Source organism: Loxodonta africana, chromosome 21 (assembly GCF_030014295.1).
Source record: "Loxodonta africana isolate mLoxAfr1 chromosome 21, mLoxAfr1.hap2, whole genome shotgun sequence".
NCBI lineage: Eukaryota > Metazoa > Chordata > Mammalia > Proboscidea > Elephantidae > Loxodonta > Loxodonta africana.
Window position 1 is genome coordinate 48798464 of NC_087362.1, and position 25023 is coordinate 48823486.

The 25023-nt window shown below is 40.1% G+C and overlaps 1 protein-coding gene across 2 annotated transcripts in view; it reads right to left on the minus strand.

Annotated features, from left to right (window-relative positions):
* TANGO6 (transport and golgi organization 6 homolog) overlaps positions 1–25023 on the minus strand; it is a 218971-nt gene that overhangs the window by 124303 nt on the left and 69645 nt on the right. The gene's annotated exons all lie outside the window — the stretch shown is intronic.

Below are 25023 nucleotides of genomic sequence, written 5' to 3' on the forward strand. Positions count from 1 at the left end.
CCAGGCTGTGGGAGAACCTAAATTTGACAGCTTTCCTGTTGGCAAAATGTGAAATTAGAGAGTTGCAGTTTACTCTATTATGCAAAAAGATGGCGAAGTCCTTGGAGTTCCATGTGGGAGTTAGGGGGCATCCTTGCACAGGAAAAAAAAAGTATCTTAAGAAAAGGGTAAATGAGTTGTTTACTAACGGAAAGAAAGGAATTAGCTTCCAAGTTCTAAAAGAAATCCCAAAGGAAAAGTGAATTGGGAGGCAGGAAGTATCTGGCAGATACTTCACCACTGACATATTACAAGGACTGTTATACATTATAGATCTGTAGCTATCGTAACTACTTTTCACCACTCAACTCAGAAATCTGGTGGATTTTTTCTTTTAGGAATATAATTAGTTGTGATTTTATAATGGAAATCAGTGGGAAAATGGGATTTGCTTTATACAACTTTGATCTGTTATCTAGATTTTCTGAAATGCTATTACTAAAGTCCCGCCTACTGCCATTTATGCCTATTTTTCTCATTAGTCTTTAGCAGAGAGCAGAAATTTATGTCCATGTACATATTATCCTGGTATATGTACTTCAAAGCTCTTGATTTCCTCTTAACAGTGAATGAATGGACATTGTAGTTGTAACACACATTTAGTCTTATCTTTTGGTAACAACACCCTGGTGTTTCTTTGGGAAATAACCCCTTCCCCACTCTCAGTCTATGTGGTTTGAGTGGAGCTAACCAATCACTTTCTCTCACTCCAGAGTGAACACATATCCTGGCTGGCCAATTAGGATAGTTCCATCTCATCCCCACCACAATGACTCAGGAATGAAATCAAATCTTAGAACGCACATTGAACTACTGGGAAAAATAAGCTCCTTTTTTTTTTTCTTGCTGAAGTTATTAACCCGGAGTTGCCAGTGGCCATCATGTGGAGAAAGCCCACCTAAGAATGGTGCCAACACAGAAGAGAGTCAAGCCAAGAGAGGGAGGGAGGAAAAGGAAGAGACCTAATGATACTCTTTGAGCCCTGGGCCCTCACTCTATCTCTGTCCATGAGAATTTTTAGATATGTAAGCCAGTAAATGCCCTTTTATACTTATGCCAGTGTAATATGGCTTTTTTTCCCCTCTTCAACCAAAAGAATCCTAACGTATCCTTTTCAGATTTAAAAAAAAAACCACACACACATGCACAACAAACATCCAGATTTCTTTTGCTTTTCCTATATTGCCAAACTCTTAACTCCACCAAGGAGCTTTAAGCACTCCCAACCTTCTATAAAAAGGCTGCCAGTAGCAAACTACCATTTCCTTGCTTCTCACAGTCCCAGATATATTAGCCATGGCTTATCTTCCTGCTGGTCTGCGCCACAGACTACTACTGCCAAATGGCCCCTAGACTGCTGTTTTGAGTTTTACCTTCTAAGATACAGTTGGCACCTATAAGTTTATAAATCCCTGGAGGACAGGGGCAGTTCTCTCTTTACTCATCAAGCAGTGCAAAGAATCATGTATCATGGTTAAGACTGTACAACAATTAAAGGGATGTGTGTGGCTGTTTTTGTTTCTGATTTGAAAAGTTTTCTGAACTTCACATGAGGAAGAATGGCCATAACCTTTATATAACCCTTGGCTCTGCACACTTGATAATTCCTTTGTAATTAGAAAATGGGGTAATTTCTGGGCCAGCACAGGCTTCAAGGAAACATGACACATCAATCCCTTTGGCGATAAGAACCAAATGATTGTGTGAGAGATACTTACTCCTGCTCTGACCGCAAGAAAATGACTACGCATTTCAGGATGTGGTATAGCAGATAAGGTACATGGAAAGTAAAGGTGAACCCAAACTGGCAAGAGTTCATAAAAGCAATCTGACCTGTGTTTTGGGGCAAGGCAAAGGAAATAAGCAAAGTAACCCAACTGAAAAATATTAAAAGTACCTCACATACCAAAACAGAGCCAGTCAGTCAGCTTTGTAACATAAACGTTTTCTTCCAAAGGCTTTCATTACAAAGCCAGAAATGTATTCTGATCACAACAGCATTAATTTTGAGATGCTCCCTTGGCATGCTGCTCAGTGATTTTGTAGACTTTTGGCAGTAAAAGTTTAGGTGTAGTCTCGTCCTGGTGGTGCAACAGTTAAGTGCTCAGTTGCTAATTGAAAGGTTGGCCATTCAAACCCTCCCAGCCAGTCTGCAGAAGAAAGACCTGGTGATCTGCTCCCATAGAGATAACAGTCTAGAAAACCCTATGGGACAGTTCTACTCTGTCACATGGGGTCACTATGAGTCAAAATTGACTTGACAACACCCAACAACAATAGTCTCACTTTAGACGGTGTTCTTGAAAATAGGAAAGAAAGTCAGATTCTAAATGACTTTTCTGATTGGCCCTATTCTAGGAACCTAAGCCACCCCCACTTCAAAACTAACCTGCCTCAACTCCCCTAGACAGATAACTCCCCGCAAAAACCCACTGCCAAGAGTCGATTCTAACTCATAGTGACCCCATAGGGTTTCCAAAACTGTGAATCTTTATGGAAGCAGATTATCACATCTTTCTCCAGTGGAGAAACTAACTTCTCCACTTCTAAACTAACCTGCCTCAATTCCCCTAGGCAGATAACGCCCCCCTAAAACCCACTGCCATCGAGTTGATTCCAATTCATAGTGACCCCACAGGGTTTCCAAAACTGTGAATCTTTTTGGAAGCAGATTGTCACATCTTTCTCCAGTGGAGCTGCTGGTGGTTTCAAACTTCCGACCTTTCAGTTAGCAGTCAAGCACTTTAACCACTGCACTACCAGGGCTCCAGGCAAATAACAACCTCCCAAAATATCTATACCAACCTGGAAAATCGCCTACTCACTTAAGTCAGGTATTTTGGCCAACAAAACTATAAGAAACACAAAAGACCACATATTATATAATTCCATTTATATGAAATGTCCAAAATAGGCAAATCCATAGAGACAGAAAGTGGATTTAGTGGTTGTCTACGGCTGGGGGTGGGGAGGGGGTTGGAGAAATGGAGAATGACTGCTAATGGGTACAGAGTTTTCTTTTTGAGGGTGATGAAAAAGCTGTAAAATTGATTATGGTAATGGTTGTACAACTGTATGAATATACTAAATACCACTGAATTAATTATATATTTTAAATAGGTGAACTGTATGGTATGTGAATCGTATTTCAATGAAGCTGTAAGAAAAATTTTCATCTTTACGCTTTTATGCTTTTAGAAGAGAAGAGAAAGGGAGAAATAATATAAGAATAATATACCTTAAATGTAAACGCAAAGTCACTAGCCTAGAGCAAAGTATCAGCTTCCTTTTGGATTCAAACGTATTTTGGTTGACTTTTGAGGGTGAGTATGGGAAGAGGGTAAAAATGATTTATTTTTTTATTTGAATGGGAAAACCAAATATTTCACATTTTACAGAATTTGTCTTGCATTTAAAAAAAAAGTGTTACATTTAAAAATCTAAATTCCATGATAAGTCAGAAATTCTGCTTCTAGGAAATATATAAAATCATCACTGTAGCATTGCCTATAACAGAAAAAACTGGAAACAAATTAAATTTTTATTAATAGTAGGTTGATCAAATTGTGGTCATTTATACAATGGAATACAAGGCAGCCATAAAAAAAGCACTATTATGAAATGAATTCTAAGATGTACTGTTAAGCGAAAGACAAGTTGCAGAACAGTGTGTATTGTATTCAACTATTTGTGTACAAGGTGAAAATATATATCCATAAAATATTTTTTGAAGGATATACAAGATACCAGTGATATTGGTTGTTTCTGGAGAGACCAACTAGGGGATAGATATGGGAGACTTTTTATTCCGTATTTTTTATACCTTTTGAATTTTGAACCATGCTAATGTATTACTTAAAAAAATATAAATAAAACGTAAGTTTTAAAAGTCTGTGAAGAAAAATCTGTGATAAAGAGCATGGTCTTTTAAAAGAAGGCAGCCTCTTCAGGTGAAAGTGTAAAAAGAATCTGTAATCAAACAAAATGAGCACAAACACTTATATCCTCTTCTTCCTATAGTAACATTTAAGGAGTAAAAAAGGTTTAAACCACAAACAAGAATAAAAAGAATAGGATAGGTGTCAAAGGCTAAAGAGACTGTTCAACAATATAAAAAAAAAAAAGTTTAGGTAAATAGAATAAAGATGGACCAAATAATGATACGCATTTGACAGAGCTACTGAATCATTTGAAAAAATTTGGTAATAAGTACATAGACAACTAAGTAAATGCACAAGAAAGGAAGCCTGATCACTGAACTAGGCTCATCAATGAATAATACCCATACACATTCAGCAGCGGAAACCCTGGTGGCGTAGTGGTTAAGTGCTAACTGAGAGGTCGGCAGTTCGAATCCACCAGGCGCTCCTTGGAAACTCTATGGGGCGGTTCTACTCTGTCCTATGGGGTCGCTCTGAGTCGGAATCGACTTGACAGCCGTGAGTTTGGTTTGGATATTCAGCAGTAAACACTGCCCAATGATTTAACCAAAAATTATGATGCAAATATGACAGGAGAAGGGGTATAGAGGTGTGTGCATGCGCATGTGTACACATGTGTGAACACTAAATTCTCATCTAACATACAAGTCAATAAATAATGTCAAAAATTTTTAAAAATCAGGAGACCTGTGTAAGCATATTATTTAGAAACAGGGAGAAAATTACTGGAAGAAGCTCTAAAAGGGGGGGGAGGGTGAAAATTATAATCTCTGGGGGGTAAGACTCGGGGTGGTGGTGAGAAGTGGGGCAGGGGGCAAGTTTATTGACTAGTTTTTAAAAAGAACTACATTCAAAGTACTGAATGAAAATAAGTTCATTTTAAAAGTTAGAAAGAGGGTAAGAAAACATATATTAATCTGTAGGGGAAGTTCCAAAGAGCAATGACTGATGGTCAAGGCAAGTAGTAAGAGGTCAGGCAAGAGGACAGTTTCTTTCTGATAAAAAAAAAAAAAAACAGCCACCAATTTGTGATTGTCCTTTCTTGTAACTGTAAGTCACAAATATAAACAACGTGGAATTCTTAAGAGGAGAAAAACACAACCCTGTACCAAAGTACTTTGCTTGTTACATTTGACACCTCTTATTATGATGGAAATAATAATTTCAGCTCCAAAAATCCAGGAAGTTGCACAAACTGGGGAAGTTGGTTATTAAATCAAGGAAGCATGGGGAACTCAACTGAATAGCTGGGCTGTCTTTGTAATTAGAGTAAATGATAACGTCTAGCATGCCAATTTGATGTTAAGTTTCTCTAAAGCTCCAAAGTTAGTGTTAACTGTAGACAAGCCCCAACAAATTCATTAAGATTCAAGATGAGTGAGTGTTACTTAAGCCTGAGGAAAAAAGAGGGTTAAACTAATAAGCCGTGATGGCTGACAGCTGAAGAGTTGTGAGAGTCATGCCAAGTGTCTATCTCGTTAAAACCAGGATCTAAATAATAATATATTCAAGCACTAAAATAATGGCAATATATTTACTTAAATTGTTTTCTAGTTCACATTTTGGAAGGGAAAAAGTAAAATTGAGTGAATAACCTATACTTACTGACAGTTAACCACACCTACTGAAAGCCATTTGAATCATGAAATACTACTAATTAATAAAAACATAACAGCAAAGGGAGTAAAAATTCCTAACAGGAGTGTTTTCACTGTGCCAGGCACTGTTCTCAGCACTTCACATGTGCATTTATCATTTTAATACTCCCAACAACCGTTTGAAGTAAGTAGTATTATTACCCCTAATTTTACTCAGGGAGAAGCTGAAGAACAGACAGGTGGAAAATACAGCCCAAGATCAGTGGGAGAGCAGAGTTGCAAACCTGCACTCTCAACCACTTTGCTACACCACTGCCTGCCTGGCAGCAGTGCCTATGAGAAAAGAACTGCTTTGCAAATCCTAACCCTAAAAATAAAAAATCTTAAATGTTTGAGTATATAATATTAGCCTCATCTAATAAAATTTACTTTCTAAAGTACTCCAAGGTCAGAGTAAGGAGAGGCGCTTGGATCCCGTACGAAGTCAACATCTAGCTGGGCTTTATAGGGAGTTGCTTTGCTTCTAGTTGGTATATTTATTTAACATGTGGAAAAGGAGGTAATAATGTCAACAAAATTCACAAATGATTCTACCTTGAGATGTTGCCAACATTAGTGATGACAGAGGAGCCATATAAAAGGAACTGGAAAGCTTGGAATTTAACTTCAGTATTTAACCAATGATTCTCAAACACCTCTGCTCCACAGCATCTTTATGGACTACCCAAGCCCCCTAGATCTCTAATAAAGAAATAAAGAAAGGAAAACCCAAAACAGCACCAAAAAGCTTACAGTCCACCTTGTCAGTCAGAGCTGCCTCCACTCATACAACCATGGAGTAAGAGGGCATGGGTGAGGAAAACTGTGCCTCAGAAGCACCACGATGGTCAAGGGTTCTGTCATATGCACAGAAATAAAAACAAAGCTGCCCTAATACTGATAAAGGCACAAGTGAGAAAGGTAGGGAAAGAAAATAGCAACTCTTACCGCTTTGCAAGTAATCACTGCCTTACTCATTCAGAGAAACATATTTCAGCTGATCATGGGCAAGAACTAAAGGGGCAAAATGTCACTCACTTAATTCTCTTTATGTAGTTTTCAAAGGCTGAAGAAGCATGTTAACATTTTCTTTATGCTATCAAAAGAAAAATTTACTAGTAACAAGAAAAGAGGGGCTTCTATTTCCCAGAAAACGTAAGTGGTTCTCTTTTAGTTGAATCCAGATAAGAACCTTTATATCTCCTAAAGGCCTTAAGGTGGGCAATCCTGGTAGGAGGAGCACCACCTAAACTTCGGATTGGTTTTTTTTCCCTCAATTTTCTACTGGCATTTCACTTCAAGCCTATGCAAAAAGAAGCTGCAGAATCAGCACAGCTGACTGATGCGTCAAGTTCTCACTAATTTTGAGAAAGCCAAAGACTCCTAAAGGGAGTTGTCACCTGGCTAAAGCTCTGGTAAGACAGGGCTGATCTTTCACATTCTCTAGCGTCTTTAGGAAAACTTGGTAGGCTAGGAGACCCGCTCTGTGCCTAGAGCACTAGGCTGTAATACAGGGCAAGATATAAACTCTTCCTAAATTTTTTTTTTTTTTTTCTTAATTAAGCCTAGCAGATGTCCCAATGAGATGATTAGGCAAGTCTTTAAGAAAGGACCTCCAGGCCAAGACAGGTTTAGGATGAGTGACAGTTGTGAAATCAGCAATGACGATGTCGGACATAAACTATAGTCTCATACAGACACGAAGCAGAGCTACCATAAAAAACCAGTTGGGGTTGAGTGGCTGCCAACTTGTGGCGACCCCATGTGTACAGAGTAGAACCGGGCTCCATAGGGTTTTCAAGGCTGAGACCTTTTGGAAGTAGACTATCAGTCCTTTCTTCTGAGGCATCTCCGGGTAGGTTAGAACGGCCAACCTTTTGGTTAGTAGTCAAGTGCTTAACTGATCGTACCACCCAGGGATGGCCAGAGCTACCATAACATTCCCCCAAAGAGCCCCTCTCCTCTGATAAATGCACATACAGAGAAGCATTTTGCCTACAATTTCAAGGAGTTATCAGACTTAGTCATGGCTTCCCCCAGGTGTCCACACAGCCCTCAAGTTAAAAATTCCTGTGCTATCCCACTTTGGTGAGTGGGATCTTGGGTCTTAAAGTCTAGCAAGCGGCCATCTAAGATGCATCAATTGGTCTCAACCCACCTCGAGCAAAGGAGAATGAAAAAGACACAAAGTAATTATGAGCCCAAGAGACAGAAAGGGCCACATAAATCAGAGACTACATCAGCTTGAGACCAGAACTAGATGGTGCTCGGCTACAACTGACTGACCTGACAGGGAACATAACAGAGAATCCCTGATAGAGCATGAGAGCAGTGGGATGCAAACCTCTAATGCTCATAAAAAAAAAAAAAAAAAAAACAGACTTCATGGCCTGACTGACACTAGAAGGACCCCTGAGGTCATGCTCCCCAGACCTTCTGTTAGCCCAAGACTAGAACCATTCCCAAAGCCAACTCTTCAGACAGGGATTGGACCGGACTATAAGACAGTGATGCTGGTGAGGAGTGAGCTTCTTGGCTCAAGTAGACACATGAGACTATGTTGGTAGCTCCTGTCTGGAGGGCAGATAAGAAGGCAGAGGGGGACAGAAGCTGGCTGAATGGACACGAGAATACAGGGTGGAGAGGAGTGTGCTGTTTCATTAGGAGGAGAGCAACTAGGAGTACATAGCAAGGTGTGTATAAGATTTTGTATGAGAGACTGACTTGATTTGTAAACTTTCACTTAAAGCGCAATTAAAAAAAAAATCCTGTCCTAAGTAGTTATAAAAGGGCAACTACAAATAGAAGGGAAAGGAAAAGCCTTTAACAAATCTGCCTCCACAATCAAATAAATCTTACTTTTTTTCCCTCTTGATAAATAATACATTGTCACTGTAAAATACTCAAATACTACAGAAAAATATAAGGAAGGAAGCATAGGTATAAAAAATGTCTAAGTATAAAATATAATGAAGAAATAAAAATCACCTGTGGGGAGACAGGGGCATTGGTGAGAGACTGCTAAAGGGAGTGAGGTTTCTTTTTTGGGTAATAAAAAGTTCTAAAACTGATCGTGGTGATAAATGCACAACTGTGAATATACTGAAAGACACTGAATTGTGCACTTAAAAAGGGTGAATTGTATGGTATATGAGTTATATCTCAGTAAAGCTATTTAAAAAAAATCACCTGAAATCTGAGCTGACATAAGCATTTTAGTGTCCTCTCTTTCATACAGTATTCTTTGTACAAACGCCCACAGACAACTTTGTTTTATTTTAAATCTTCTTTTTTGTGAAGGGACAAGTGGAGCTTATTCCCCCAGATAGCAACATATCTTAAGGAAATATCTCAAAGAAATATTAAAGTCTACCTTTAAATGGTGGACAAAATCTACTTTGGTCTAGTGCATCTCAAACTTTAATGTGCATACAGGGAAATGCAGTTCTTGTCAAAATGCAGATTCTGATTCTAGGTCTGGCGTAGGGCCTGAGATTCTGTATTTTAAACAGTCCTGGTGGTGCTGGTCTTCAAGTAGCAAGGCTTAGTTCTCAAATCCTAAATGGCTGTTACATTAGATAATCAATGTGGTCAATCAAACACCACTGTACTCCCTGCAGACTCACAGTTAGGAGTACAGGAGAGTTGCTCTAAAAAACAAAAACCCAGTGCCGTTGAGTAGATTCCAACTCCTAGCGACCCTATAGGACAGAGTAGAACTCCCCCACAGAGTTTCCAAGGAGCACCTGGCAGATTTGAACTGCCGACCCTTTGGCTAGCAGCCGTAGCACTTAACCACTACACCACCAGGGTTTCCAGAGTTGCTCTATGAGCTGCCTTTTTTCTTGTAAGTCCCTTGTTATGAATAGTATATGGATAGATGCACCCTGGAGGAGAGTTTGCTAATTTAACCATTTGGTTGCTGAACTGCAAAACAAAAAATAATGGCTATGTTCAATTTTATCTAATTAGTATTCTTTGACTTAATTTCGCAAACTGAATCAGTTTGCAAATTAAATATAGAAAAGTTATTATTATGGTCTGGTTTCTAAGCAACCATTTCATTAAGAAAAGCTCCACTTGGGAAAAACATCTGTTTGTCAGTAAGGTTTCTGCTGTCATCATATAATTTCATGGTGAAAAAGCCACAGTCACTCTGTGCCTTGGTGATCCCTACTCGTGAGAAGGTCAACAGGGACTAGTATAACAGAGAGAGTCATCTGTTTCAATCTGTACTGGTCCCTGAACCTTGTTATCATGAAACAATTCAGTTTCCCTAACCAGTCATATAATTTAAGAAACATTTTCTTTTGGCTATAAAAGCAATAAATGTTCATACTTGAAAATGTGAAAAATATAAGAAAAAAAGGCACAAATTAGAAAATAAAAATCACCTAAGATTTTGACACCCTCATGTTAGGTCTAATTTGAAAAATGATTCCACCACTAAAAAATTATTTGAAAGCCATTGGCCTAAAATACTCCCTATGGTTTTACCTTCTTCCATCGGGAATTAGAATGTTTTTCATAATGGTTAAGGGTTGTGTATTAAACACCTAAATTCAGGAATTTGTAGAGCTATCCAAACATTCTCATTGCATTCCATGACAACTGGCTTAAAGAGAAATAGCATTCTCTGGCAACTGGTGAGAAAAGGTGGGGAGGGGTGTGTATGGTATGAAACATATGATAGGTGATGCAAAACTTCCTTGACAGGTCAGGTAGATGGTCTAAGACAATGATTTTTCAAATCCTTTTTTAAAAAGCAGCAGAACCTTGTTTTAAAATGAAAATTTCAGGGGAGGCTCCATAAAAGAAAGGAAGAGCTCTCGGTTTAGCGTGGGGTGGCAGGGTGCTCCAAGCCCACTCAGCACCACCCGCTTCTTGACTGAGTCACAGGCATTGGAGAGTCCTTCCATCTGCATGCTCCTCCCTGCCACTGTGCTCTTTGATTTGCTGTTCCCTCAACCTGGCACACTCTTCTCACCCTTCTTTTCTACTTGAATTCCTAATCATCTATCAGATCTCAGTTTATGGGTCAGTTCCTCTCTCCCCTGTCTGTCAAGTACACTGTCCCTAAAACAGGCTGTCATAGCACTGTGGGCCTTTTCTTCATAGCACCCATCAAAGACATTTTACATTTGTTTATATGAGTATTTGATTAATATTTACCACCCTCCATTCCTCCTCCCTCCTCCAACTGTAAACCCCACAAACGCAGAATCATGACTGTTTTTCTTGCCAATGTATGCTCTGTACCAAGCACAGTACTCTCCACATAAGTAGATGCTCAATAAACATTTGTTGAATGAATAAATAACTATTTAACCACCAAGAAAAAAAATCAACAGCCAAAGATAATTTTCTACAATTCTCTTTTTCCCCTATCTAAATTTAGGTTATCAATATTGGAAAATGAAAGTGAACATAAAGTACAAAAGTCCTTCTAAAACAGCATTCTCAAAGGAAAGAAACCCTGAAGCCATCATGCCCTGGTCGAGAAAGATGACCTAATCCATTCCCTGAGGCTCAATCCATTCCCAACCTTCATGCTTCCTCAGGGGACAGCAAACATATAGCACAGGGTCAGGAAACAAAACCAAGTGTAAAGTCTGATGTTAGAATCTAAAAATGAGTCGTTAAAACTTTAGTGCGCCTTTCCACTACTGCCTAAGATGTCAATATGACCAAAGAATGGAAAACTGATGCTTCATGCAGTTAAAAATATTTGTGTTATGATTCAGCAATGAAAGAAACTATGTCGGGGTTAATAAAAAGTATAATTGGGCTTATTAAGTGTGTGAACTGTGTTGAGGATCATCTTAATCACACCTGTGAGATTAGGAATTTTAATTTTAAATGAAGAGCAATACTAGCTGCTTGATCTTTATTTTGAGAGAGAAATGCAAGAGAGTGGTACCCTTTCAGCTGTTACCTCAAAGTAGCTCCAGTAAAACAGACTGATTCCTTAGAGAGTAAAGGAATGTTGTATACTTAAAGGTAAATCTAAAGAAGGACTTGCTATTTCACTCATGAGCTTTCTCACTTATTCAATCCTCCTTAACTTGTCTTCAAATTTCAACTTTACTAAAGAGAGGGTGGCTCCAGGATAAAATTTAAATAGATGTTCTACAGGGAAGGTACTTTCCTAATAGCTTATAAAGTAGACATTTAAGCAACCTACCCTTCACCCCAAGGTGTCTTACAATTGCCTTCTTAGGAGTGAATCTTGCCTTTGTGACAGCTAGTCTAGATGAATAGGAGGTGAAGGATTTTAAATGAGCCCTGGAAACCAAGAAATTAAGAAGTACCTAATTGTTTAGCTAAAAATGTCAAGATTCACTAGGGGAATATATAAAGAACTCTTACAACTCAATAATAAAAAGAAAAATAACCCCAAAATGGGCAAAAGGTCTGAACAGACATCTCTTCAAAGAAGATATACAGCCAATAAGCACATGAAAAGATGCTCCATGTCATTTGTCATCAAGGAAATGCAAATCAAAACGACAATGAGATACAACTTTATCCCCACTAAAAACCGTTGCTGTCAAGTTGACTCAGACTCATAGCGACCCTACAGGACAGAGTAGAACTGCCCCATAGGGCTTCCAAGGAGCGGCTAGTTGATTCGCACTGTTGACCTTTTGGTTAGCAGCCACAGCTCTTAACCACTGTGCCACCAGGGCTCCCCCACTAGAATAGCTATAATCAGAAAAACAAAAAATAACAGGTATTGTTGAGAATGTGGAGAAATTAGAAACCATGTCCACTGCTACTGGGACTGCAAAATGGTATAGCTGCTGTGGAAAAGTCTGACAGTTCCTCAAAGAATTAAATACAGAATGACCATTTTTAAAAAACTCCATTGCCGTCAAGTCGATTCTGACAGAACAGAACTGCCCCATATGGTTTCCAAGGAGCAGCTGGTAGATTTGAACTGCTGACCTTTTCGTTAACAGCCCTAGCTCTTAACCACTGTGCCATCAGGGCTCCAGAATGACCATATGACCTGGCAATGCCACTATGACCCAGCAATTCCACTCCTACATGCATACCCAAAAGTCTTGGAAGCAGGGACTCAAACAGATACTTGTACACCAGTGTTCACTGCAGCATTATTTACAATGGCCAAAGGGTAGAAACAACAAAATGCAGTATATATCTATACAACAGAATAATATGCAACAATAAAAGGGAATGAAGTACTGATACATGCTACGACATGGATGAAACTGAAAACTATGATGAGTGAAGGAAGTCAGTCACAAAAGACCACTTATTGTGTGACTCCATTTATATGAAATATTTAAAATAGGCAAATCTATAGAAGCAGAAATTAGATTAGTGGGTGCCAGAGATGCAGAGGAGGGGGTAATGGGGAATGACTGCTAATGGTATGAGATTTCTTTTTTTTTTTTTAATAATATTTTGCTGAGTTTTGGTGAAAGTTTACACAGCAAGTTAGGTTTCCATTTAACAATTTCTATACAAATTGTTCAATGACTTTAGTTACATTTATCAAAATATGTCAACATTCTCTTTAATTGTGTTCAGTTTATTCCCTTTCCAGTGCTCTAGTTTCCCTGGCCCTTAACTTCTTGTCTTTGCTTTTTAGTGATTGTTTACCTTTTGGTTTCATACTGATGGTTTTTAACCAGGGCACCGATCTTGCAGGAATTTTCCTTTATTTTGTGTGCCACTCTGCTATTTCGCTAAAAGGGGATAGGCTCTGCCTTAGTTATCTAGCACTGCTATAATAAAAATACCATAAGTGGATGGCTTTAACAAAGAGAAATTTATTCTCTCACAATCTAGCAGGCTAGAAGTCCAAATTCAGGGTGTCAGCTCCAGAAGAAGGCCTTCTCTCTCTGTTGGTTCTGGGGTAAGGTCCTTGTCATCAATCTTCCCCTAGTCTAGCAGCTTCTCAGCGTAAGAACCCTGGGTCCAAAGGACACACTCTGCTCCTGGCATTGCTTTCTTGGTGTCTCTCTGCTCGCTTCTCTCTTTTATATCTCAAAAGAGATTGACTCTGGGAAAAAATATTTGGCTACAAAACATCGAATAAGGGTCTAATCTCTAAAATGTACAAGATACTGAATACCACAACAACAAAAAGACAAACAATCCAATTAAAAAATGGGCAAAGGACATGAACGGACACTTCACCAAAGAAGACATTCAGGTGGCTAACAGACTCATGAAGAAATGCTCTCGATCACTGGCCATTAGAGAAATGTAAATCAAAACTACTTTGAGATGCCATCTCATCCGAAAATGCTAGCACTAATCCAAAAAATACAAAATGACAAATGTTGGAGAGGTTGTGGGGAGACTGGAACTCTTATGTGCTGCTGGTGGGAATGTAAAATGGCACAACCACTTTGGAAAACGATATAGTACTTCCTTAAAAAGCTAGAAATAGCATATGATCCAGCAATCCCATTCCTAGGAATACACCCTAGAGAAATAAGAACCATCATACGAATAAGCATATGCACAGCCATGTTCACTGCACCACTATTCACAGTAGCAAAAACATATAAAGAACCTAAATTCCCATCATCAGATGAATGGATAAACAAATTATGGTATATACACAATAGAATACTATGCTACAATTAAAAACAACAATCTGTGAAACATCTCACAAAATGGATGAATCTGGAGGGCGTTATGCTGAGTGAAATCACTCAGTCACAAAAGGACAAATACTATATGATACCACTATTACAAGGACTCAAGAAAAGCCTTAAACACAGAAAAACGCATTCTTTGATGGTTACGGGAGTGGGGGAGGAATCACTAACTACATAGTAGACAAGTGTCACCTTTGGTGAAGGGAAGGACAACACACAATACAGGGGAAATCAGCACAACTAGACCAAAACAAAGCCAAAGAAGTTTCCCAGACATATCCAAACACTTTGAGGGACTGAGTAGCTGAGGCTGGGACCTGGGGACCACAGATTCGGGGGACATTTAGGTCAGTTGGCATAACATAGTTTGTAAAGAAAATGTTCCACATCCCACTTTGGTGAGTACCATCTGGGGTCTTAAAAGCTTGTGAATGGCCATCTAAGATACATCTATTGGTCTCATCCTACCTGGAGCAAAGGAGAATGAAGAAAACTAAAGACACAAGGAAAATACTAGACCAAAGGACTAAAGGACCAAACGAACGAGAAACTTCACAGCCTGAGACCGGAAGAACCAGATGGTGCCCAGCTACCACCAATGACTGCCCTGACAGGGAACAAAACAGACAGTCCTTGACAGAGCAGGAAAAAAAATGTAGAACAGAATTCAAATTCATGTAAAAAGACCAGACTTAATGGTCTGACAGAGATTGGAGGAACTCCTGAAACTATGGCCCCTAGACGTTCTGTTAACCCAGAACTGAAATCATTCCCAAAGCCTACTTTTCAGACAAAGATGAGACAGGCCTATAAAACAAAAAATAATACACATGAGGAATGTGCTTCTTAGTTCAATCAAATATACGAGAACAAATGGGCAGCTCCTGGCCAAAAGCAGGATGAGAAGGCAGGAAGGCAGAGGAACTGGACAAATGGACACAGAACCCAGGATGAAAAGGGGGAGTGTGCTGTCACATTGTAGGGATTGCAACCAATGTCACAAAACAATATGTGTATAAATTGCTGAATGAGAAATGAACTTGAGCTGTAAACTTTCACCTAAAGTACAATAAAAAAAAGATTGACTTAAGATACAGCCAAATCTTGTAGACTGAGTCCTGCCTCATTAATATAACTGCCTCTAACCCTGCCTTTTCAACATCATAGAGGTAGAATTTACAACACATAGGAAAATCACATCAGATGACAAAATGGTAGACAATCACACAATACTGGGAATCATGACCTAGCCAAGTTGACACACATCTTTTTTTTTTCATTGTGCTTTAAGTGAAAGTTTACAAATCAAGTCAGTCTCTCATACAAAAACTTATATGCACCTTGCTATGTACTCCTACCTGCTCTACCCCTAATGAGACAGCACACTCCTCCTCTTCACCCTGTATTCCCCATGACCATTCAACCAGCTCCCATCCCTCTCTGCCTTCTTTATCTCACCTCCAGACAGGAGCTGCCTAAATAGTCTCAAGTGTCTACTTGAGCCAAGAAGCTCACTCCTTGCCAGTATCATTTTCTGTCTTACAGTCCAATCCAATCCCTGTCTGAAGAGTTGGCTTTGGCAATGGTTCCAGTCTTGGGATAATAGAGGGTCCGGGGACCATGACCTCCTGTCTCAGTCAGACCATTAAGTCTAGACTTTAAGAGCATTTCAGATCTGCATCCCACAGTTCTCCTGCTCCAGCAGGGAATTTCTATTGTGTTCCCTGTCAGGGCAGTCATCGGTGATAGCTAGGTACCATCTAGTTCTTCAAGTCTCAGGCTGATGTAGTCTCTGGTTTATGTGGCCCTTTCTGTCTCTTGGGCTCATTTTTACCTTACGTCATGGATTGGATCATGTCCCCCCAAAAATGTGCATATTAACTTGACTAGGCCACAATTCCCAGTATTCTACGATTGTTCTCCATTTTGTGATTGTAATTTTATGTTAAAGAGGATTAGGGTGGGATCGTAACAACCTTACCAGGTCACATCCCCTATCTAACATAAAGGGAGTTTCCCTAGGGTGTGGCCTGCACCACCTTTTATCTCTGGAGAGATAAAAGGAAAGGGAAGTAAGCAGAGAGTTGGAGACCTCATACCACCAAGAAAGCAGCACCAGGAGCACAGCGTGTCCTTTGGACCTGGGGTCCCTGTAGCTCAGTTGCTCTTCAACCAGGGGAAGATTGATAACATGGAATCTTTCTCCAGAGCTGACAGAGAGAGAAAACCATCCCCTGGAGCTGACACCCTGAAGTTGGACTTGTAACCTACTAGACTGTGAGAGAATAAATTTCTCTTTGTTAAAGCCATCTACTTGTGGTATTTCTGTTATAGCAGCACTGGATGAACTAAAACACCTTACGTCTTTGCTGTTCTTCACTCTCCTTTGATCCAGGTGGGTTGAGACCAATTGATGCATCTTAGATGGCCATTTGCTAGACCCCAGACGCCACTTACCAAAGTGGGATGCGGAATGGTTTCTTAACACATTTTGTTATGCCAATTGACCTAAATGTCCCCTGAAACCATGGTCCCCAGACCCTTGTCCCGCTACTCTGGCCTCCAGAGCCTTCGGTTGTATTCAGGAAACTTGTTTGCTTTTGGTTTAGTCCAGTCGTGCTAACCTCTCCTGTACTGTGTTGTTTTTCCCTTCACCTAAAATAGCTCTTGTCTACTATCTAATTAGTGAATACCCCTCTCCTTCCCTCCCCACTCTTGTAACCATCAAAGAATATTTTCTCCGGTGTTTAAACTTTTTTGTGAGTTCTTAAAATAGTGGTCTCATACAATATTTGTCGTTTTGCAACTGACTAATTTCTCTCAGCATAATGCCTTACAGATTCCTCCATGTGAGATGATTCATGGATTCATCGTTGTTTTGAATCGTTGCGTAGTATTCCATTATGTTGACACACATTTTTTTTATGGTGCTTTAAGTGAAAGTTTACAAACCAAGTCAGTCTCTCATACAAAAACTTATGTACACCTTGCTATATACTCTTAGTTTCTCTCCCTGTCATGAGACAGCACACTCCTTCCCTCCACTCTCTATTTTCATGTCCATTTGGCCAGCTTCTGACCGCCTCTGCCCTCTCATCTCTTCTCCAGACAGGAGCTGCCCACAGTCTCACGTGTCTACTTGATCCTAGGAGCTCACTCTTCACCAGTATCATTTTCTATTCCATAGTCCAGTCTAATGCCTGTCTGAAGAGTTGGCTTTGGGAATGGTTCCTGTCTTGGGCTAACAGAAGGTATGGGGTCCATGACCTCTGGGGTCCTTCCAGTCTCAGCTGGACCATTAAGTCTGGTCTTTTTACAAGAATTTGGGATCTGCATCCCGCTACTCTCCTGCTCCCTCAGGGGTTCTCTGTTGTTGACACACATTTTTAAGGGACACAATTCAATCCATAACAGGCTCAGTTCTAGATTTAAAGTGTCTCAGGGAGACAGTCTCAGGGAGTCCTCTGTTCTCTACTGTTTCAGTCTGTCTGGCTTCTTTTTGTTATAATTATGATAAGAATTTGAGTTCTGCAGAATATTTTTCTCCCATTCTGTCTGGGACCAACTATTGTGAACCAAGTCAGAATGGTCAGTGGTGGTAGCTGGGCACCATCTAGTTCTTCTTGTCTCAGAGTAGATGAGGTTATGGCTCTGGTACACTTGTTTCTTCTCTGTGCTTTTGGTTACTGTCTTAGTTATCCAGTGCTACTATAACAGAAATACCACAAGCAGATGGCTTTAATAAAGAGAAATTAATTTTCTCATAGTCTAGTAGGCTATGAATCCAAATTCAGGGTGTCAGCTCCAGAGGAAGGCTTTCTCTCTCTGTCGGCTCTGGAGGAAGGTCCTTGTCATCAATCTTCCCCTGGAGTAGGAGCTTCTTCATGCTGGAACCCTGGGTCCAAAGGACATACTTCTCTCCTGGTGTTGCTTTCTTGGTGGTAGGAGGTCCCCCTGTCTCTCTGCTCACTTCTCTCTTTTATATCTCAAAAGAGACAGACTCAAGACACAATCCAATATTGTAGATTGAGTCCTGCCTCATTAATATAACTGCCGCCTATCCCACCTCATTAACATCAGAGAGGTAGGATTTACAACACTTAGGAAAATGACATCAGATAAAAATATGGTGGACAATCACACCATACTGGGAATCATGGCCTAGCCAAATTGATACACATATATTTGGGGGACACAACTCAATCCATGCCAGTTACTTTCTTACTGTTTTGCTCCTGGTGAGTACAGACCCGTAGTTGTGTCTTAAATGGCCACTCACAAGCTTTTAAGACACCAGATGCTACTCACTTCACTAGGATGCAGATCATGATTTTTGTGAACTATGTCATGCCAACTGACTGAGTTGTCCCATGAGGCTATGGTCCTGAGCCTTCAAACTCAGAAAGCCAATATAGGAAGGTGTTTGGTTATGTTTGAGGAGTATCTGTATGTGTGTCTTCAATGAATATATGTGCCTGTACCCACACAATTATATTTACATGTACCTACAGATACCTTCTGGAAACCCTGGTGGCATAGTGGTTAAGAGCTACGGCTGCTAACCAAAAGGTCATCAGTTCAAATCCACCATGCGCTCCTTGGCAACTCTATGGGGCAGTTCTACTCTGTCCTACATGGTCACTATGAGTTGGAATCGACTCAATGGCAATGAGCAATGGGTTACAGATACTTCTGTCATTGAAGACACAAATACAGGTACTCTTCAGATATAACCAAATACCTTCGAACATTGGTTTTCTGGGTCTGAAGGCTTAGGGCCATAGTGTCATGAGATAACTCAGTCAACTGGCATAACACAGATATTTCTAAGGAGCCCTGGCGGGTGGCACAGTGGTTACAAGCACTCAGCTGCTAACCAAAAGGTCGGTGGTTCAAACCCACCAGCCACTCTGTGGGAGAAAGATGTGGCAGTCTGCTTCTATAAAGATTTACAGCCTTGGAAACCCTGTGGGGCAGTTCTACTCTGTCATGCAGGGCCACTGTAAGTTGGAACTGACTTGAGGGCAGTGAGTTTGGTTTTATAGATACTTCTATCTGCTCTCACCTACGTACGCACCTGTATCTACCCATATACCAATTTGCCTATACCCATCCATATGTATTCAAACACTCGTTTTTACTTTGGTTTTGTTATGCCCACTACATCCACATTCAATGGCACTTTTCAGTATGGGATTTCTTTTTGGGATAATGAAAACACTTTATGTTGTGGTGATTTTTGTACAACTCTTTAAATGTGCTAAAGATCATCGAATTGTACATTTTAGGTATGTAAATTATATCTCAAGAAAGCTGCTAAAACAATGGGGATAATGTCTGGTTTCCAGAACTACATCAAGAATTTCCTGAGATAGCGTATATATGAGAGACATTCACTAAATGCTCCTTCGTTAATTAGACAGTACAGAAACCAGGTTAGAACATAAAAGAACTCTTCCCATTTCGAGGACATAAATGGAGGTGATAAACTTCACAGGACTGCATTCCAAATTTCAGTGCCAAGATCCAATTAGATGGTACTTCAAGGGCTAGAATTATTTTCAGTTAGTGGTTTCCCAACTTACTTGAGGTAGAAATTTGAGAATCAGATACGGAGTTTAGTCCCTGACAAGTTCAGACTTGTAATCCTACTCAGTTTGAAACTCTGTAAAAACAATTTCAAGTTGTATTTAACTTCCCCTTTCTGACGCTTTTGCCTTCCCTTCCCTTGGCTCTTTCATTAGAAATGAAAACTCTGAAAGGAAAAGGGTAGTACAGTTAGTGTGATTTGTTTGGGCATGTCAACAAGCCTAGATTCTCTTCAAACACACTGGCATACTTCACCTCCCATGCTTGGCTCAGAGCATAGTATTTTTCCTGTGTACATGAGTGTGTATTTTCTTTTGTTGTTTTTTAGTTTTAAAAACTATTGTGGTAGTTTTACCTAAAAATCCTTTTGACACAGATAGGGTATTTGCCAAAAGGTTGGCAGTTCAAACCCATCCAGAGACACCTTGGAAGACAGACCTGGCAATTTGCTTCCACAAGGTCACAGCCTCAAAAACCCAATGGAACACAGTTCTACTCTACTCTACACACATGGGGTCACCGCGAATCAGAATCGACTTGACGGCTGCTAACAACAACAACAAGGGATTACATGTATCCTTGAAATGCATCTGTCCTCAGAGTTGCTTTCAAAATGTCTTTTAAATAATTAAAGCGACCAAGAGGACACATGCGCTGATTCACAGAGTGACAACGTGGTTATAATATCTTATTTGGAGAATAGAACTTACTTATTTATTGCATTAATTATTGAATCATTTATTTGAAAACTAAACCATGAGAAATGCCCAAAACATTTAATATACATTATGGGACTCTTAAGAATGTATTTTAAGTCCCATTTCGGAAGAGAGAAGGGCTTCTACTTTTTACCTTCTACACTTCCTCGTCATTAAAATTTTTTAAAACAACGACAATGCATTATTTGTAATAATAATGATGATAAGACAGTGAAAAAAATATATAAGGAGTCTAAAAAAGGGAGACACTTAAAGGCCAATATTCTGCTTAAGGTTAAGTCTTCTATTTAAAAGCTCTGGTTTATAACTGGAGCTCAGCAATTTGCACATAATTCTCTGCCTGAAGAAGCTGCTACTGAACACCTGGGAGCAAATGCTAAATCAAGTATGACTTTCCCAGCAGTAATACGAAGAGATGCAGACAGTCTCGTAACATTAAAATTTAACTCACAGGGTGCGATTCAACTGATCACTGATTAATTACTTCATGTGGCCTTTCTAGCCTTGCTTCTGTAACTCCTACCCAGGTGATTGTGTGATAGGGTAATCGTGGCCTACCAAGTTTTGCCTTAAAAGAAAGCCAATTCCAGAGCAGAGAGGAGGAGCACACCACCACTGAGGAAGAGAGCCCAGCAGCAGAGACCTGGCAGTAGGCACTTGCATAGTGGCCTTCCTGGTCCACAGAGGAGGAGAGCTCGAGTGCCTTTGGGCAGACTGATGTCCAGGTAGAGGCGTGCCTGGGAGCACAGCTGGAAAGCGGCTATCTTAATGGAAGAACTGTATCGTGAGTGTTCTTGAGCCTGAACTATAACTGTTGCTTCCCTAATAACCCAACAATTGTATGGTGAGCTCTGTGTGGCCATTGCAATGAATTATCGAACCCAGTAGAGAAGTAAAGAGTGCTGTGGGAGGGATGGTTGGTGTCAGAATTGGTAAGATGGTAGAGAGAGGAGGCATGTCTGACCCCTGCCTCACAGGAATCATCCTTGGGCTGTTGATCTTGGTTCTCCTTCCCCCTTGTGAAGTTAGAGGGGGTCAGACATCACCCCCAAGCTGTTTTTACATAGGGGATTTAGTTCTCAAATTGTATTTACTTCCTACTAGTTACTTCTATGTGATGGACAGGTTAATACATACACCAGAAATTCCTAAATCAGGCATCAATAAATATTTGCTGAATGAATGAGTTCACTGAATTTCTGTATGCTCTCTGACTAAACTGAAGACAAAGTTGGTGACAAATTACAAAAGAAATCCAAAGTATCACTAAATTAAGCAAAAGGTATATTTTACCTTTCACATGAAACCATACAGGCAGCCCAGAAAAAGGGAAACTTTAAACACGCACATACACACTCTCCCCAAAACTAAATGCTACTCAAACCACAAACAGCCAGGCTCCTCTTGCACTACATGACATCTACAAGTGGGCTGGTCTTATCTGACTGGGACTCCAGAACAGCTTGGCTCCTGGCTTGCATAGCCCTGGGGAGAACTATACTGGCAATGTCAGGTGGGAAAGTTCAGCTCCTTCCTTTCTTAATGGAAAATTCACCTATGCCCTTGGTCTTTAAGTGCATGTTACAAACACCAAAACCATCAATTAATTCACACTTGCCCATCTTAGGGAGCAGAGAACAGAAATTACACATCTATATCAGGTGTTTATTACCAAATTAGCTACTAAATGATTAGCATGCCAATTAAATTAAGAAAAACAAATACAACCCACATTTGTGATTTTTATAGCAGACCCTAGAGGTCAATGAGCTCAAGGGGTTAATCAGCTGGGAAGCTTATTCCAGAGAGCAATGCTGCTACATTAGAATGACATGCCACCACTTCCCGAAAACCAGTCCTAAAAAAAAAATCAATGAGAAACATCCCCTTACCAGAATTACACTTCCTTGAGAAAAGTACAGGATGACTAGCTTCCTGAGAGTTATTAATTATAGGCATTTTAGATTCTTGTTTCATTGATTTATTTGATTTCCATAAGAACCATTCACTGTCACAAGGCCTCCGAAGCCCCATGGAACCCCCAGGCTTTTATTCCTGCCCTTTTTGGCCTCTGAGCTGCAAGTGATTACTTTTCTCTTTTGGCCTCTGCCCTCACCTAGTTGTCCTTTTACCTCTTTGAGTGATCCTTTCATTTCCATTGAAGAATTCTCCTTTTAGTTTTGTTTTTTTTAAAACCAAAAAAAACCAAACCCATTGCCGTTCATTCCAACTCACAGTGACAGAGCAGAACTGCCCCAAAGGGTTTCCAAGGTTGTGAATCTCTACCGGAGCTGACTGCCACATCTTTCTCCCATGGAGCATCTGGTAGGTTCAAACCTCCAACCTTTCCGTTAAGAGACCTTTCGGTTAACAGCCTAGTGCTTTAACCACTGCACCACCAGGGCTCCTTTTTAACATGACAACTCACAGTTAAAGTGTTCTGTATATAGTAGGTGTACAATAAATGTTTGCTGAATAAGAATGAATCCCAAGGCTCAGGCCTTCATCTCCGAACTATGTCACTCTACACCATCTTTTTCCTCTACACCATCTCTTATGCTTCAACTACTGTGTCTGTATACCAAGAAACAATTAACTGATGAGGACCTGCACAGGACTTTGTGCTCATAGGGAATTTTGCCACTGGAAGGTAAGAGAACACACTGGTGTGGAGGACTGCATTACTGGCTTCAATCTTTCACCCCTCCCTGCATCCATGTCCTTTGCTATGTGACTTGGCAGTTCGACCCACTACAGGAACACAGTTTATTTCTCTGCCCCTTGACTTTTAGGTTCAGCCACATAACTTGCTTTAGCCAACAGAATGAGGCAGTAGTGACACGATGTCAGTTCCAAGCTTAGGCCTAAAGATGCCCCTTCAGTTTATTTTTGCTCTCTTGCACTTCTGCCATCACCGTAAGGAGAACATACTCTGGCCACTGGTCCAGGAATGATCAGGAACATGTGCAGCAGAGCCGCCCCTGCCAGCCCACAGACCTACAGGAAGAAGCTGAGCTGCTCAGCCAAGGCCACTCTAGATCGGCTGAACCCCAACTGGTCTAGAGACGGAAGAGTAATAATAAACGATCAGTGATTTAAGCTATTTAATCAAAACTCTTTTGAGCAAATGAAATGATTTCATTTTATACAGAACACTAAGCAATAAGGGAAAATGCTGAATGCTTTCCCCAGGGCTGTCAGTAAAACAGTGGCTGAGTTAGAGTAGCCCAAGCTCTCTAGCTGCCCATACCCACGCCAGCTGCTCCTTTGAATGGGTTGGTTGCCTCTGGCTTCAGCAGAGCCAGTGCCTATTGGGATGTCCAGTACAGGCCAGGCCTGAGGTCTAGGGGGTTGTGTCTCTATGACTTTGCCTATTCTGGACCTTTCATATAAATGGAATTGTATAATACGTAGTCTTTTACCTTAGGCTTCTTTCACTTAGCATGTTTTCAATGTTCATCCCCGTTGCGGCATGTATTAGTACTTCATTTCTTTTTATGGCCAAATAATCCATTACATGGATATACCACATTTCGTTTATGCATTCATCAGTTGATGGACATTGAGGTTCTTTCCACCTTTTGGCTTCTATGAATAATGCTGCAGTGAATATTCATGTACAAGTTTTTATGTAGATGTATGTTTTCATTTCTCTTAGATATATACCCAGGAGTGGAATCGCTGAGCCAAATGGTAACTCAAGGTTTATCTTTTAGATGAACTGCCAGACTGTTTTCCAAAATGACTGTACCAATGTATGTTCCCATTCAGCCCCCTCTGTACAGGTAAGGAAATTGAAGCCCAGAGGAATTAAGTAACATGCCAAAGTTCACCTATCTGCGAAGTGAGGGGATGGGGATGTGTACCCAGATAGTCTGACACCAGAGCCCTAGCTCTCAACCTTATACTACACTGAGAAAGCCAAAAGAAACTGAGTTAATTACGACCTTCTCATCATGCCTGCTTCTCATCTTTTTGTGTGTCTGCTTCTCACTTTTTGTATCTTTCTATATCTCTTTTCATGAAACCCCTATTTAGATTTGGAATTCAGGAATTAATGGAGATATGGAGAATAACAGAGAATCACAAAAGTGAAGTAAAATTATTTCAAAAAATATTTGATGAAGAAACATTAAGTGCTTTGAGATTCTTTTAGCTTAAAGAGAGAGCAAAGGTACATACTGACACAAGTACATAAAAAGAATAATGTAAAGAGAGCTTAGATGTGAGCCACTCTTTACCCCCTTGAATTAGAGGAAATGTGATTTAACCCACGGAATGATAAGTAAACATAAACAAAGGCTTCCTCATCATTATGAGACACTGAAACTCTATAGGGACCCTTTGGGAACCTTCCTGGAATATTATTATGATTTAAAGCAAGTTCCGGTTAGGAGTCAGGGGAATAGACAAAATGCCCAGCAATCTTGCTGGATTTAGGTTATTTTTGCAAACATAT